This window comes from Lissotriton vulgaris, chromosome 11, assembly GCF_964263255.1.
Source record: "Lissotriton vulgaris chromosome 11, aLisVul1.2, whole genome shotgun sequence".
NCBI lineage: Eukaryota > Metazoa > Chordata > Amphibia > Caudata > Salamandridae > Lissotriton > Lissotriton vulgaris.
Window position 1 is genome coordinate 62,144,814 of NC_141699.1, and position 17,230 is coordinate 62,162,043.

Here is a 17,230-nt window from a genome sequence, read left to right on the forward strand (position 1 = left end):
GGAAACTATTGCATTGTAAATGCTTGTTTTAATTTTGTTAGTGACTACTTTAGTAGTACTGACGCATGATGCCTGGGGGCCGGCCGCTGCCGGCAGGGGGTGAGAGTGAGACTTTGATTCGATCCACATAGAGACTGAGAGGCGATGAGGCCTGGGCCTGGTGGTGTACGTTGTTGTTGTTTGTTGGCTTTTGGTTTTGAATTGTTTGTGAAACATGCTCCCTAGCTCCTAACCACCATTGCCGTGTGATTTAAACACAAGAGTAGCCCTCTTGTTCACCAGCCAGTCACAGTGCAGCGGGGACCGCATCCAGCGTTTCGTTTGTGCAAGGCAGCACAGTGCCACAACAAACACTGCCACAATGCACTTTCACAGCACTTTAATGTGGCGAGGCGGGGGTCTCACAATAGCTGTGGTGTTCATAGTATGCGGAGCTGTCAGCAGACAAAAGGCGGCTCCTGGCGGCAGAGCGGATTATCGCATCAATGCCTCTGTGGGGTTTACCTGCAGAAACAACTGTCAGATGAAGCGAAATACCTAAAACTGTTGTCACATGTTTGTGAGAGGAGTGAAAAGTGAGAAGCTGTTATCCTTGTCCCTTAGACTAAAATACCTGGTCACTTAAAAATAGCCAGGTCTCGGACATACGTCAACCGTAATTGCACCGTCCTTAATTTAAAAGAATTCGTAAAATACTTCAAATTCGAGAATGAACTAAATTGCGGCACTGGCAGCAGACAGTTTACAACCCGCCCTGCACATAAAAGCGCACAGGGCCTTAATTTAAGTGCGCCTTTATGTGCAGTGCAGAGTGCACGCCCCACAGGGATGTCTGGTCACTCCATACGTAAGGTAGGTGGATGGTGGCGCTAACGGTTATATGTCGTTACTACGAATTCCGTTGCAACGCATGCCTTTTACTCGCATGCGTTACCACGGAATTCGTTTTCCCTGCTTCACCTTTACCACGTCGCTCTTACGTCGTAAAGAGGAAGAGGAAGTTTATTCCGCTTCCTCACTAACGACGCTGATTTCTTCGGCATGGTGGTTCTTTTTTTATGGGGGGGAAACACCCCTTTTTAATCCTACGCTTTTTTTTATGCATGGTAAAGACGTTCGTTGAAGGCATACGCGTTGAAAAGACGTTTACGTGGTAAGTGCCCCATTGTAAACGTTACGCGTAGTAATGCCTTCGTTGTTAATGATGTTTCCCGGCACTTACTAGTGTATGTATGTCACACACACGCAGGTTGGAGTCATTGTACGTGCAGACAGCAGGTTGGGCCCAGGCACAAGCAGAAACACGCATTCCCTGGCTCCCTCCCGGTGCTGCCCTCAGACCAGTAAATGCATGCTCGAAAGAGTATGGGCAATCAATAGCCATGAGTGAATTCTGGGTGCCATCAGACAGAAGCTCTGCTCATACGCATCCCTGAGAGGCTGACACCCAGGCTCCTCCTACGATAGATATTTTTTAGCACAATTCTATAAGGCAGCATTTAACCAACGGTGGCTCCGGTTGTCTTTAGAGGGATGTATGACGTTACAACGCATACTTTTACCACGCATACCATTACAACCCGGTATTTACAACGCATACCGTTACAACGTATAGCGCTTAGAGGTGCTGGATAGTGGTAAGTATAATTTTATATTCCAACTCCAGTCCCCGTGGACACTAGGGAAGGTTTTGGATATAAAATTATACTTATTCCCTATCCTAGAGCGCCCCCCAGCGCAATGCGTTGTATGGTATGCATGGTAATGCCTGCGTTGTAGTGGTAGTGCGTGGTAAAAACTTCATTGTAAACGTTGTATACCTCTTTAGAGAGCAGGTCCCTGGCTGGTAGAATTGAGATTGAGTTGACTTGATGCTCCTGACCTCCTGTCCTGAACTGCGCTTAAATTAATTCACTGCATCTAAGGACAATATAAGAAACGAGTCAAGTGCAGTTGCCTAGAACTGTACTTTAATTGCCATCTGGATTTCAGCTCCTCTCGCCTGGTGCCAGCGTTGAGAATTTAGCAGCAGTGTGTCACACGAGGGTGTGGTTGCCCATAGTGATTCTCGTTGGTTGCTTCTTCTGGGATTGTGCATGACATAATTTGGAGTGGCTTGAAACACCTGTTGCATTTACTGGATTGATGTGTAAAATGAGAAGCATAAGTCTATTTTTGCCACAGAGTGATGGACTCATCTATGCTTTCTAATCTGATATGAATCCAACCTTCATGGACCAACATTGGACATCACTGCCAGAAAGGGCCTCTATGGTGGAGCTAGTCCGGTAACATTGGCCCCTTTTAATATACATTGGCTATGAGCATGTGCGCTGTCAGACTCTCTCTCGTCGTGGTGATGCCATTGGGCCAAGTACAGGCCTTCAGACTCTATGTTAACTAGATTTTCATTTCTGTAAGGAGGTGGTTTTCGATGCTATGAATGAATTTACATATGTCCAAAAAGCAACCAGCAGCTATTTGTAAAGTGTTCATTAGCTTTCACACTCATTTGTTTTCCCGTATATATTTCTCTGATGTGTTTTTTGCTTCATTTATTGTCCCTCGTGCCGAGCTTCCCCTTAATACACCCCTCCCAGTAGATTATAACGGGTATCAATGATATATGTTTATGCTATTTTGGGTCATTGTTTTAATATTACTTTTATATGCTGAGCATGATGTGGTAGTTTTGCTGGTTTAATGCATAGTTAATATTTGCGCGTTTAAGGGCACTTCTCGTCCGCTGGAAAATAGTGAATAGATTTGTGTCAAAAATGCTGGCCTTGCACTTTCTCGGGATGTGCGAACATCTCCAGTCAATGTTTCGCAATACTATGCTGCAGTGAACGGTGTTTCGATGCGTTAAATCCATGCACCCTGTCATTCAGTGGCGGCTGGTGACATTTGAAAGTGGTGGGGCGTAAACAGATATTCATACTGCACCGTAGCGAGCGAGCGTAGCGAGCGAGCCCGAACCCCCTAAGGAGGGTTCGGGGGGAATTCCCCCCGAGAAAATTTTGAAAAAATAGTGGAAAAATGGTGCATTTCCAAGCAAATCTGAGAAAGCAGGAAGGTTAATAAAGCAATTGTGAAAGGGCAGGGATTACATTATTAAAGAGCTGTCATATGACATACTAGGTAGCTGCTTATTCAGTATTACAACAGAGCTTCATCACAGACTTCAAGATACAATGCTGAGAACCTCACAGATTGTTTTTATTTAAACTGCAAACAACAAAAGAACCAACTAAACAGGTCACAAACTATCACCATTCAACAGTATGCAGTGACGAGATTCTTTACACAGTTACAGAGGCCATTATATAGTCTATTTTGGTGTTCTATAATCACATGAGTTGTTATACGAACACCACAACCCTTTATGATGTCACACCAGATTTAAAACAGCGACCTACCCTTTATACATTTTGAGAGGAGGTTGGACATTCGGGCAACATTATACAATGACAGGTACTATAGCAGTGGAAAGTAGGTCTTGTGGACGGTCACTGTCGGGGTGTAGTGCAGGTTTCACATTGCCAGTCATCGCTGTCGACTGGAAGAGCAGGTCTAGCTGGGCTTTCACTTTGGAAATCATCACAGGTGCAGAGCTTTCGCATGAACAGGCCCGGTTACAGTCATGCAAAGCCCAACTTCAGGATGTTCACCTTATTTCATAGGAGGGACCCTTATTGATGCACGATTATGGTCCAGGAAGGACCTAGGGAGCACGTCTTGGGGATTGTCTTTTATAGATGGCAATACACAATCACATAAAAGTCACGTGCTAAGTATCATTTATGTATCAACGTTCGTACCTCAGCTTTGACTAGAAAATATACAGTCGTGCAAGTTAGGAAAAAAGTTGTCTTGCATATTTGTGAACCGTACTAATTTAGTCAGGAGCAACTGATTATTCTGCATTACATCAATTAAGTTGAGTGCTCCCTTCAAATGTGTTTTGTGACTTTTTCAAAGTGTCTCAATTACTATAAAGGGGCAGCACACTGCTCTGTTTTAATGTATAGATAGATCTACTGGTGTGGAATTGGAAAGACTCAGGTTCAGTCTGTTCTCAGTATTGCGTTCACAGATCAGATTGAAGTGGGTTTTTATTAGAAAATGGGTCTGCTACAATAACTAACATTTTAACATAATGAAACACATTATGTCAGACATGAAAATGACAAAAACAACATCATCTATGTTAAGGGCCAATGAAACTGCATGTAACTTATTGTATTCAATATGTCTTGTTCTTCTGATTAGCTGTAAATTAAAATGTTTGATATTTCCGACGGTGTGAACATTTTTGAATTCACACAATGGAAAGAAGTGTTGCTATCTATATTTTATAGATGCCCGATTTAGCCCAAATATAGCGCGAGGGAGCATCGAAGCGCTTTTACACAGAACATTTGTATTGCCACCAGATTAACTCAAACAGAATGTTTTACATAGAACAGAATAAGGTGCGAGTCTGGGTGAAAAGATTATGCTCTTGAGAATACACAGTTGAGACAGAACTGGAAAACACCGTTAATTTGAAATCACCCAACGTCACAATGGCTTCAATGGGCATCTTTGGCAGGATAATGAGTGTACTGGGTAAGGCGGACTTTCACAGATTTACGAGTCTCTACAAACAGGCTGTGCTGCTCACTAGCACACAAATCGTGTACTTGTGTCTTCCCTTCCATCAGTATTCCTGACTTGGTTAGCAGTATCATACCGCAAGACAGGGAAGTGGCTGAAGGAGGGAACTAAACGGCGTGGCCTGGCATTCCGACCGCAGTTTTTCACTTCTTAAAAGTCTCTCTTGCCTCAATGGATTCGAGGCCGTGCCCGTGGCTAGCAAGATTAAATTCCCGGCCCCTGACGTCCTAAACTGTTTTTCACTTTGTGGATCTGCATCAGTGCTTTTAGGGAAGTGCATGTTTTAGTTGGTTAAAATCGCATATTGTTTCCCATCAAAAGCGGGCAGTTACTTTGAAGGGTGTCGTTGCCCTTCACAGTAGTAAGTATGACTGCCTGCATTTTTGCACGACGACCAGAAATTAAAGTCTATCCTTCTCACATCTTGGCTTGAGCAATGGCCAAACCAGTCCAAAAATAACAAAAGTTATTTACAAAAGTTAAAGCTATTGCCATTATAAATTACAATAGCTTTTATTTAAGTATTAAATTAAAAAAAAATAAAAGCCATTGTTATTTGTAACATCAATACATCTTAGTCACGTAAATAATACACATATTGCATTACAAATGCTATAGGTGTCACATTTGAGAAAGTTAAAACTATTGGCATTGTAAATGACAAAGCTATTAATTTCGCTATTTTCCAAACCAACACATCAATGAAAAATGTGTCATTTACAATACCAATAGCTCAAACTTTCCTAATGCGAGACCTATTGCATTGCAAATTCTTGTTGTTAGGACTTATTAATCCCTCTGCACAGACACAGTGGACTGTTACTGCTTGAGACACGAGGCTGTCCATAGGCCTGCACTGAGACAACGTCGAGCATAAGTGACAACCGCATGACACTGTTACCAAAGACCAATTTACTCCTCGGGAAACTATTTTACAATACGGTGTCCTCACACGGGAATTGCACCACGCACAAAATTATACAAAGACGTCTCCAATGCGGTGCAAACAGATCTTTCCCAGAGTTTTATCACACTGAGGGTTACAAAAAGAAGATATCAAAGTGAATAACCAATAGATTTGAGAATAACACACAGAGGAGGTAAAAGCAGTTTGATAAAATAAGAGGCAAACAAGTGCAAACCAGAGAGTTTTGGAACATTGTTATTACAGCAGTTGGCAACCAACAGGAGCTTGTTTATCAGCAACAAATAACTGAAAAACGTAATCAAAAAGAATTGCCCCTTGGAGTTCATTATCATGTTTCATTGATCCGGCGGGAGCAAAAATTGAATAATAACTCACAATGGTAGGTGTGAAGTAAAGCGCCCACCCTCTGTGTATCCTTAATTGGTGTTAAAGGCCTGACGCCCTGAATAAGCATGTTTGATTGTAGCAAAAGGCCCACCACCTTGTGCATTTGAGTATTTTCAATGTGCGCATGCATCCACACCACAGGTTCTAGAGGCCGATATTAATCACAGGAAGACTCATAGTGCAAGGCCCAGCATGCTGAGCCTCTGTTTGAAAGCCACCCTTGACACCAAGCCACTTAATATCAGTGTATTCATAGGAACTCCCTGCGCACCTTTATCTCCAACGCGGATTCTTACATCAAATTCGCTTCACCGAACAGCAAAAGATGTATGGAAATGTATCAGAGTGCCGGCCCGCACTGTGATGTGAAATACACACCTCAGCTGCAGCAATCTTAACAAACACTGCGAGAGATGTCACACTGCTCCGGTTGTAATGTGAGGAAAACGTCACATAATAATGAGATATTAATTCCAGTGACACTAAAATTATGGTATTTCGTGGAATCGAAAATGAAACCTTCGCTTATGTACGGTCACACGGGCCTCACTTCTAGCCGCGCTGTCCTTTGCATTTTTTTTTATATGATATAAAAAAAAATGCAAAGGACAGTGCGGCTAGAAGTCTTCCCTATATTGATGCGATGGCTGAAGGCAGAAGCCTCGGGCTAATTCCAGGCAGCTGCTCAGCTCTATTTACGGGCCTCACTTCTAGCCGCGCTGTCCTTTGCATTTTTTTTATATCATATAAAAAAATGCAAAGGACAGCGCGGCTAGAACTGAGGCCAGTGATGATATGGCCGCGCAAACTTGTCCCTAATGTTTTAGAGTGCTTCGGCTTCCATGTGTGTGTGTGGGGGAGGGAGGGGGGGGCAATACAATGCCTGCAGCAGTCGAGGTGGCTCATCTGAGAGGTTAGAGAGACTCAGACTGGCTGCGGCTGGGAGGTGGGCAGATGGGCGCATAGAATAAAGGTCCAAGACTCCAAGAGGCTTGGAGTTACAGTACCTCATGTGTGTTTGGGTATCACAGTTAATGCGCAGAGTGTGACTAGAATTCATTTTGCCAATCTAATAATTCTTTGAATACAGACTACAGAGAACATGCAGTAATTTAGGAAAAGAGAAGAACATTACATCATTAGCTAAGCTCACCATGCACAGACCGACCATTTATTATGTGACTACTACACCGACCGTAAAGTTAAACAGGCAGGGCTGCGGCTGGGAGGTGGGCAGATGGGCGCAGGCACACACCGCGGAGCAGAAGCCTCGGGCTAACAGAGGCACAAAGAGAGATGAGCTTTCTATACCTGGCGTATCAACAACCACACTATGCAGTGATCAGTGGAAATACAAAAGGCTGGCTCACCTAAAAGATCCTTTCCACACTGAAAAGGAGACTTCAGTCCCACCCTTCACCGCCATCATCTTCCAAGTGACGGCACTACAGGAAGACTAATCCACAGCTCCTCTCAGCAAAAGGGCTTCAGTGAATTTCTGAAAGTGTCTTGTCTCCACCCTCCAGCTTTAGGAATGTCAGCAAAACACTTACACTGTCTGGGAAAACAATCTCACCTCCATGTTGTGTACCGGAGCAGATTTGGGGCTTTCAGAATGGAATCCAGAGGCATCCATTACATGGGCACACTTGTGTACATATTGCATGTACCAAACAAGACACAACATAAACACACACAGCATATATTTGGAATGTTAGCAGAAGGGTTAGGATTAGTGCACTGAAGCAGAACTTCACATTGGTGGGGCCTCCACTCCAGTGACACAGATAAAAAGGTCTGATCATGACTATGCATTCAACAAATACAGTATGCTGTGCCGTCGATCTACATGCTTAACCCGTGGCAGGCTGGTAGTCCACTATCAGGACAAAGAGGGCATTCTTGAGAAGTCCCTCCAGGTCACAGGACAGGTCCATGACCTCCATCACGTCAGGGGACAGCATAGGCCTTTATGCACTAGATTACCACAAGGCTAGGGCCAAAATTAAATAATCTCTGGGAACCCAGCTACTCACAGTCGAGTTTTCAAGATAGGCAACCTGACATACCTCACAGGGGACATTCCAGTCCCAATAACATGTTCAGGCAATATTATGTTTTCCTAAATTAATATTGCTTCCTGTATGGTCTTTCCACTATGTAGTTGTAAATCTGGTGTTTTGTGGATTCTAAACAAGTGCACATGTGTGTCTTAATGTATAGTCACTGGTCTAAACTAACATTATTTCTATGCACACATGCGGTAATAGCCGCTCTGCAGCCTATAAACGGTAAACAATGTGGAGAGCTGCTGAGTGGCATGTAAACCTGATGAGGGGCCTGTAAGTCACAAGCTACAGCCCCTCTACACAAGTTCAGAACAGAAAGGATCAGCCAACCGCAATACCTGAAGTGGTAGTACCTAAGGACAGCTTGGTTCCTTGGCAACACACTGAAAAGGCCTTCACACCCCTGACCCTGGCTGTCTGCAGGACACACCTGAAATAATTCCCACTCACCCGTGTCAGTCTTCCTCCTTTGCCTTCCCACTGCTTAACCACAATTCTAGCAGCACAGCTCAGTTCACCAGAAAACAAAACATGAAAGCAATTACAATTAATCACCTTTAACCTTCCTAACCATAGAATAATTCATCAATGCTGAAAACTCTTGCCTTTGAGGTAAGTCTGTCTGCTTGTGCATAGCTACCTAGGTGTGAGCAGGGGTTATCTTGAGTGTATATCCCCCTTACCCTGACTAGAAGCAACGGTCCCAATTTGGACAAAGGTACCTAACCCTGCCAAGTAGAGAACCCATTTCTAACAATAAAGTAACATGTCATAAATCGAAATATTCATGTGCGGCAAAAGGATCTAACACTGCTATTAACAATTTGGCCTTAGTAGCTAGCCCGCCACATAACTCAACCCTAGGGAGGAATATAGGGGTAAACATGGACTCCAATCTTTCAATCATAATCAGATTGGGTTTGTCCAATGGGTCAAAACTACAAAATGTGTCACTTCATTCCGTCATATTGGCTATGAAGATGGCTCTACCCACATTGCCTGAAATTCTTGGCCTGCACCACTTTCGGGAAGTGTTAGCCCCCCTTCCCTGACGCCCCCCCCCCCCCCAATGGTTGGGTCTTGTTGCTCTCCTAACCTGAGCACAGTTATCTTGCAGAGCTGCCAAGTTTTCCGGGTCCATCCGTGTTGTGCTGCTCCAGTCCACGTTTTTTCCTGGAATTCTAGGACTTGTAGTCTTGTTTATTTCATTATAAAACAGGAATACACGTCCCATAATTCAGAGGAAAAAACCTGGACTGGCGCTGCACAATCACACAATGACCGCAGAAACTTGGCAGCTATGACTAAGACTCACAGGCAAAGTAGAAGCACCCCGGAGCAACACACAGTAAAGATTGTACTAGAAATTCGCACAAGTGAGACCCCATTACGAGCCTGGTGAAGAATGAGAGCTCCTGCTGTGAATGGTGTACCGTCTACGAGGGGAGACCCATCTATCAGCAGGGACGCAACAACTGCACCCGGGTGTGATTGATTCGAAGTTATCTCACTGTGACCAATGAAGAGTGGCCCTCATTGGGCTCTCTTGGTAAAGTTCATAATAAATTGTAGCGTATGACCTCCCCTATGTGAGTGACTTCGCACGTGATTGTATGGATGTGTGTGTGTGCAAGTTGTGACAGCCTTAGGGCCGCGCCTTCCCAGCAGCAGAATCCTGTGGAATGAACACCTGTGACGTGCCATGCAATCCACTGTGACGTCACTAGGTCGAGGCCAGCACCAGCAGGGGAATCCTGTGGATAGAACACCTGTGAGGCGCCAGGCCCTTCGCTGTGATGTCACAAGGTCCAGCCTAGCACCAGCAGGGGAATCCTGTGGATGGAAAACCTGTGAGGTGCCAGGCCCTTCACTGATGTCACGAGATCCAGCCTAGCACCAGCAGGGGAATCCTGTGGATGGAACACCTGTGACGTGCCAGGCCCTCCACTGTGACGTCAGGAGGCCCAGCCTAGCACCATCAGGGGAATCCTGTGGATGGAACACCTGTGACGTGCCAGGCCCTGCACTGTGATGTCACGAGGTTCAGGCCAGCACCAGCAGGGGAATCCTGTGGATGGAACACCTGTGAGGTGCCAGGCCCTCCACTGTGACGTCAGGAGGCCCAGCCTAGCACCATCAGGGGAATCCTGTGGATGGAACACCTGTGACGTGCCAGGCCCTGCACTGTGATGTCACGAGGTTCAGGCCAGCACCAGCAGGGGAATCCTGTGGATAGAACACATGTGACGTGCCAGTCCCTCCACTGTGATGTCACAAGGTCGAGGCTAAGTGCAGAGGGGAGGCTTCCGCCTCAGCAGAGACAAGGAGAGGCCACTGTGGGGGGAGAAGGTCGGGCAAGATTAGATCGTCTTTGAGGCTCGTCGCAGGATCCTTTTGTGATTAAATAGATGTTTTTTTTTAGGTGATTGAATTAAAACCGTGCCTCGCCTGCTCTCCCCCCCTTACACTGCAACACCTGTCATCGCCCATAAACCGGTGATGCATGATGACAGGTTGAAGTTTTCTATTGTGACGTGTCCGTGGTATACAATGGTGGTAACCAGGCAGCCTCGGCATTGCACTCATGAGCACCGGACGGAGAGGACCACTGATGAAGGCTGGAGCCGAGGCCACCGAGAGGGAGAGACCGAGGGGCCGGGGCCTCACAGGCTCCAAAAAGAAATGGGTGGTGGGGCTGGGTGAAAGGGACGAGGTGACTCAGTATAGAAACCAAATGAAAACCGAACTTGAAACTGAACTGAAACGAAACTTTAAACTGACTTGATACTGGCTTGAAACTTCCCTTCCCTTTTCCTTTATCTTTCCCGTTTTTCCTTCTCTACCTTACATTCCTATCTCTCCTCTCATATCCCCTTCTCCCCCTTTCTTTTAAGTTCCCTTTTTCTCCATCACTCTTTAATCCTCTCCCCTTCTGTCAATCCCCTCCCCTTCCCATTCAATTCATTCCGGTCCCAATCTGCACTCTATTCCACCTCAGCCAGTTAGATCACGGGCCTCACTTCTAGCGCGCGTTATCTTAATCGTCCCCTCCCGCCGTGCTTAATTACAAATTTAAAAATAGTATAGTGTATTAGACACACACACATAAAATCATCACACACGTAAATAATTGGTTGGTGGCAGCATAACTTACGTGGGGGGGGGGCGCGGTCTCGTCGATGTCAAAACTGCCTTTATGGTGGCTGGCCGAATATCCAGTTAGCCAGTTGCGAATGGTTTCTATTGGCACCGACTGCTGGTGTTTCTGTTATGTAATCGTCAGAAGTGTAATGCATACAGTTGATTCCTGGTTCATCGTGTAACTTAAGGACTGATGCTCAGTTTGGTGTTTTTATTTAATATGTAGAAATTCAATGTTTTCCTCCAATGGTCATGTATAGTTTAATACACATTCCGCAACTGGATTAAGAAAAAAACCACTAGTAACTGGTCAACTGGAAATTCTCCATTGCTGGTCTATCTAGTTATCTTGTTCTCTGTTAAATGGACCATCAAGAAATGTGTTCAAACTGGTCTTAAATTCCCACCACAGGTCATCAAAAATTGGGCACGCTAGCACCTCGTTGTTACTGATTTTTTTTTTTAAAGAGGCAGGCGTGGTGGGGGTAAAGGACTGAAGTTGGTGGCCCCATTAAAGATAAGCTGCCCTCCCATGTTTTACGGCTCCATGTGGCTTTCTACCAGTGACAGAGGTGCTCTCGCCCCCGGCAAAAGTTTCCCAAACGATGTCATTGAAATGCCACGGTCAGCAAACGCCATAAACGCCCGCTTTATGTGGCGTGAGTTTACCTTTGACAGAATGCAGCGATGCCACCTCGGGTGTGAGCGGCGCCGAGGTGTTTGAGGGACGGGTTCCCACCGTCTGCTCTCTCAGGCTGGTCCCTTCCCACCTCTGGGGGAAGCGTCGTCCAGTGCACCCCGCGCTTTTACCTGGCGTGCCCAGTGAGGTTAGGGGCACGTCGCTTACTGACTTCCAGGGTGGGATTGCCGGCACCTTGTTTACATGTGGTAGGCTACGGGCATGTCATTTACCTGCGGTGAGGTAGGTTACCGGCAGCGACGGTGAGGTTACCGGCACATCATTTACAAAGGGTGCGGTAACTGGCCCATTACCCGGCCGTCATTTACCCTTGGTGCCTGGTGGTGTTACCACGTCAGTTTGGCCAATCACTGGTGACATTGCCTTACAGCAGCCAACACCATGCGCGGCACCATCCAGCTGGAGTAGCCAATCCTGGCGTGGCGTTAGCAGCGCCACTGCGCCAAGATTGGCTAAAGAGCAGACTGATATCTGCCCATTATTTCACCCGGGGCCCCAGCTCCATGCCTATGTCCAACATTACTGTAGAGGGGAGGGGGGAAGAGGTCTCAAAAGTGCGCGTGCGCGGGCCAGTCAAAATCCTGACTACTCCGGCCTTTTGCATGCGCACAGATCTGCTGTGCTGCCTGCTGCCTGCCTGCCTGGCTGTCACTCTGATACAGCCCCGCCCCCCACGCCGCCGGCCCATTTCCCTAATGTAGTCCCGATCCTGTCGGGCTTTTCCGGGGCCTGAGTGCGCTCTTGTTCCACTTTTAATTTATGTACAGTGCACTGTGCAAATACTTTTTTTATTCAGTGCGGTCGGTCGGCGGTCGTTCAGGCTAGGGGGGCAACGCCCCAACGCCCCTAATGGACGCACCGCCACTGCTGTCATTGACATTCGTGGGAAGGCACCAAGGACAGGCCAAGGAATACCGTCACTTCTCAGCAGGTAACGTGCTAGTACCAGCACTTCTCAGTAGGAAACTGTTGCTGTGGGCCACTGCACTTCTATATTTCTATTACAAGAATGCAGGGCACGACAGTGCGAAGAGGGCCAAAACAGAAGCCCTGGTGTGCCTAAGTGCAAAAAATGTACAGCACTTTGCTACTCACTAATAAGCTTGGTAGAAGAACACGCAAATAAAGTACCCCTGGGCCGTTAGATTTGACCTCTTTGCTCCTTAATTTACTTTATTGTGGCACCAGTAGATGGACATAAAAGAATGCTGAGTAACTGTTGGACGCTGGAAAACTCAATGAGTTAAACGCTTGACGCTGATTGCTACGGTGACCCAAGGTTGGCAAATTGGAAACAGTGACATGGGCATGGATACCTTGCCAATACCTTCATCAGCTAACAATTTTAACAATTCTTGATTGACTAAACTTTAGTAACCTCACTGGCAGTGATAAGGCACCTTGTACACAAGCCATCACTAAACTAAACCATTTACTTGTTAGTGGTTTTGTACAGTGAACATTGCCTACTTGAAATGCTTCCAGGTGCTCTCGAGAATGTCCGTCAAAGTCACACCACTCACAGTAACATATCCCACTATAGAACTTGTATAGCGCTTCATGGCCTTACCGAGGCCCCACACCGCTTTGATATTCCTTGGTTTTGTAGCGCGTAGTTGATAGGTTGTGGTTTGTGGTTAGACCTATAGTTCTATCAAATGTATATGCAATGGTTAACTTATCTCTACATGTTCTTTCAAGCGTTAGGGCCACTACATCTAGGCAGGTGTGTGTTTTCTTTTCTTTCTTTTTGTCATGGTCAGGTCTGTTGGCTTTGACAAAGTTTGTGTATTTATGAATTGCTTTGATTCCATGATGCTGGTACGACAGCTAAATCTGTCTCTGAGCGAGACATAAAAAGGAGAGAGGTGAAGTTTTGAGAAATATATCAGAGAACATGAAAAGAGAAAATGATTCAGACAGAAGCTGAAAAAGAAAGATATACGTTGAGATGAAAATAGATGTTTGCAATTCCAATGCAATCTATTGTCATGTTTGTTTTTTAAACCTGTATTTAGGATTATTGCTGTACACAAAAACGCACTGCTTGATACGAAAACTCCAGCTGCTAATTTATTCTGTAGCGTTTGTAGGAAAGCTTGTGCGCACCTCCACAGGGGCCCTACTTTAGGTGTCTGTTCGGTGCTGGGAGTGTTCCCCATAGTAAGGGACTGTGTTGGAAAGAGATAAGAGGTACAATACATACAAAAATCTCGAGTGGAATAAGTAACTGCATTTAATTGTTTTCAATCACCCCAAGTCCTTTATAATAATAGTTAATTTTTCTTAAATGTATATTATGAATTTGATGGTTATGTTGTAGGGCTGTATGACTGAGTACAACACTGGATGAGCTGTATGCCCTCATGAGTGAGGGTTGAGTTGAGTGGTGTGAATACACTGGATGAGTGGTGTGCCCTTCTTAGTGCAGGGTGAGCAGTCTACTTTTGTGAGTGTAGGGAGAGCGAAACAGTGGGCATCTTTGAGTGCAGTGCAGCGGAGCGTGATTGAGGTCTGTGTGAGTGCAGGTTGAGCCGTGTGCCTGTGTGAGTCCAGGGTGAGTCATGTGGATGGGCGAATGCAGGCTTAGTGATGTGTCAGGGAAGGGTGAGTAATGGGTCTATGAGCGCTCAGCGCAGGGTGAGTGGTGTGCCTATGTGAATGCAGGGAGAGTGATGTATCTGAGCAAGTGCAAAGAGACTTGTCTGGCTACTCCCAGAGATGTGTTTACCAAGCCACCTCATTCTCAAATTTGCTTGAAAATGCATCATTTGCCCACTCTTAGGGGGTTCGGGCATGCTCGCTATGCTCGCTCGCCACAGTGCAGTATATACGCCTCACCACTTTCAAATGTCACCAGCCACCATCAGTCACTACTACTACGTAATGTATTTCAAAACCTGCGGGTGAAGACCTCTGTTCCTCTCTTTCCTCAGCGGAGAAGGTGGCGGATATCTGCACACATATAAGTATATACTTCTGTAGCAAATGTGGGAGGAGCCAGGAGGAGGGGCACCAAAATGGGGTATAGGTTTTACTAAATGGGAGGGGTTAAGGGACATTAAAGGAGGGGTTTTTTGAAGTGGCATGCTGAAATGCTGACCTTGGTAAAAGAACGCTACAGCCATTGTCAACAAAAATGTAAACACAAATGTTCAAAAGAAAAACACACCTTTTAAATTTAAGAAGCCTTTACATATTTTTTTTACATCTGTTTAACACAACTTGTGTGATTTCAGTGATTTACCCAAAAAAAATTCTAGTGTTCACGACCTAATTCTTTTGTTGGCTCGAATCGTGGGTACAGAGACTTTTCTGGGTCAGGATGGCTGTTGTTTCCTTTGTTGCTTTAGATGTTACAATTGCATGTAATTTTTATGATCGACTTGTGATATATTTTGTCGAATTGTACTGCATTTTCCAAATAAAAATATGCATTTATAAAAGTGGGTAGGAGCGGGTATTCCACTTATGTGCGCTAGGTGGCGATCTTTCCCATCTCAATTTAATCTATCACCTTTGTCAGCTACAATTCTACATTGCGACGAAGAATAGCCACCTTTGACACCAAAGCCATTCACCTTTATTCTTTCTATAGTTTATCTTTATACATCTGTACTATGTCGCTCTTGTTCATTTATGTTTGTCACGCAATCAGGAGGGGTTCAGAGTTTAAAGCCTCCTGGGTGACTGCGGGGCATAAAGTACTTACACACTGGAGGCATTTCCAGTTTAATAGCTGCAACTTGTTTCTACGGAATGCAGATTTGGGAGAGAGGGGTGGGGGGAGAGTGAGCAGACTCAAAAACCCTTGAAGTGTGAAAAAGGCCGCTTTATTGGAACAGGTGCACATTTACAAATACACAAACTCGGCAACCGCCTCACAATCTAAACCACAACCCAAGTTTTTGTTCGTTTTATTTCAAACCCCAAACCCCGCCCCCACCCCACACCCTCCATCACACCCACCCCCACCCGTACATACCCAACACAAAACCATACAAACCCCAATAACATTATAACATTATAACATCACCTAATAAATATAAAATATTACATCTCCGACTATAAACCAACTGATCATATCCCCCGAGCCATATTCTCCGAACCCCACCTCAATCAGTCTGAAAAATCCCCAAACAAGAACCGATTACAACTAACGGGTCCAACTTGGCCCAAAACTGACGATCACATAGCAAAACCGCCACGCACCTGTCCCAAGCGACAAAAGAACAACGTAAAAACGCCATGAACACATGTTTCAAACAGCAGCCAAACAAATAAATAAATAATAGAAAAAATCCCCAAAAGAGGGGGAGGGAGGGAGGGACAAAAAATTCTAAGCTCAACCGGCCACCAGGTCACCAAGCCTAAAATGGTGCCCGGAGCGAGGAGCCCCGCCCATTTATAGGGGAACGCACAATACAACTAAAACCAGCCCAAAAACGCCCAAAAAGAACCTGCTAGAAGAAAAACCCCCACCCAGATCTCCCAAACCGCCGGGGGAGGAGACCTCCCGGGGGTCGGCTGCCCTCCCCCAAGCCCCCCTTGGGAGAGAGGGGTGGGGGGAGAGTGAGCAGACTCAAAAACCCTTGAAGTGTGAAAAAGGCCGCTTTATTGGAACAGGTGCACATTTACAAATACACAAACTCGGCAACCGCCTCACAATCTAAACCACAACCCAAGTTTTTGTTCGTTTTATTTCAAACCCCAAACCCCGCCCCCCACCCCACACCCTCCATCACACCCACCCCCACCCGTACATACCCAACACAAAACCATACAAACCCCAATAACATTATAACATTATAACATCACCTAATAAATATAAAATATTACATCTCCGACTATAAACCAACTGATCATATCCCCCGAGCCATATTCTCCGAACCCCACCTCAATCAGTCTGAAAAATCCCCAAACAAGAACCGATTACAACTAACGGGTCCAACTTGGCCCAAAACTGACGATCACATAGCAAAACCGCCATCCAGAAAGCCGTGGGGTGAAAGACTAATACGGAGAGAGCCCCACCTTTCTGCCCCCACACCGACCTAAAACAGGGGGGGGGGGTAGGGGGGGTTCGAGGGAGACCATATAAGAAAAAAGGGGGGGAAACCAAAACTACAACACCGACTACCACTTATTCACCAACAAACTGTTGAACCGTCAAACAGCGAGATAGAACCTCCCGCAACTCCAGAAGATATAGGTCCATACCCATACGGGACAAATGTACGCCGTCCCCCCGAAAAAATTCCACCGCATCATATTTAATGTCACTATGAACGATGCGACCGAAACCCAGGTCCCTACAAAAACGAGAAACCTCCAGATTCACCTTCC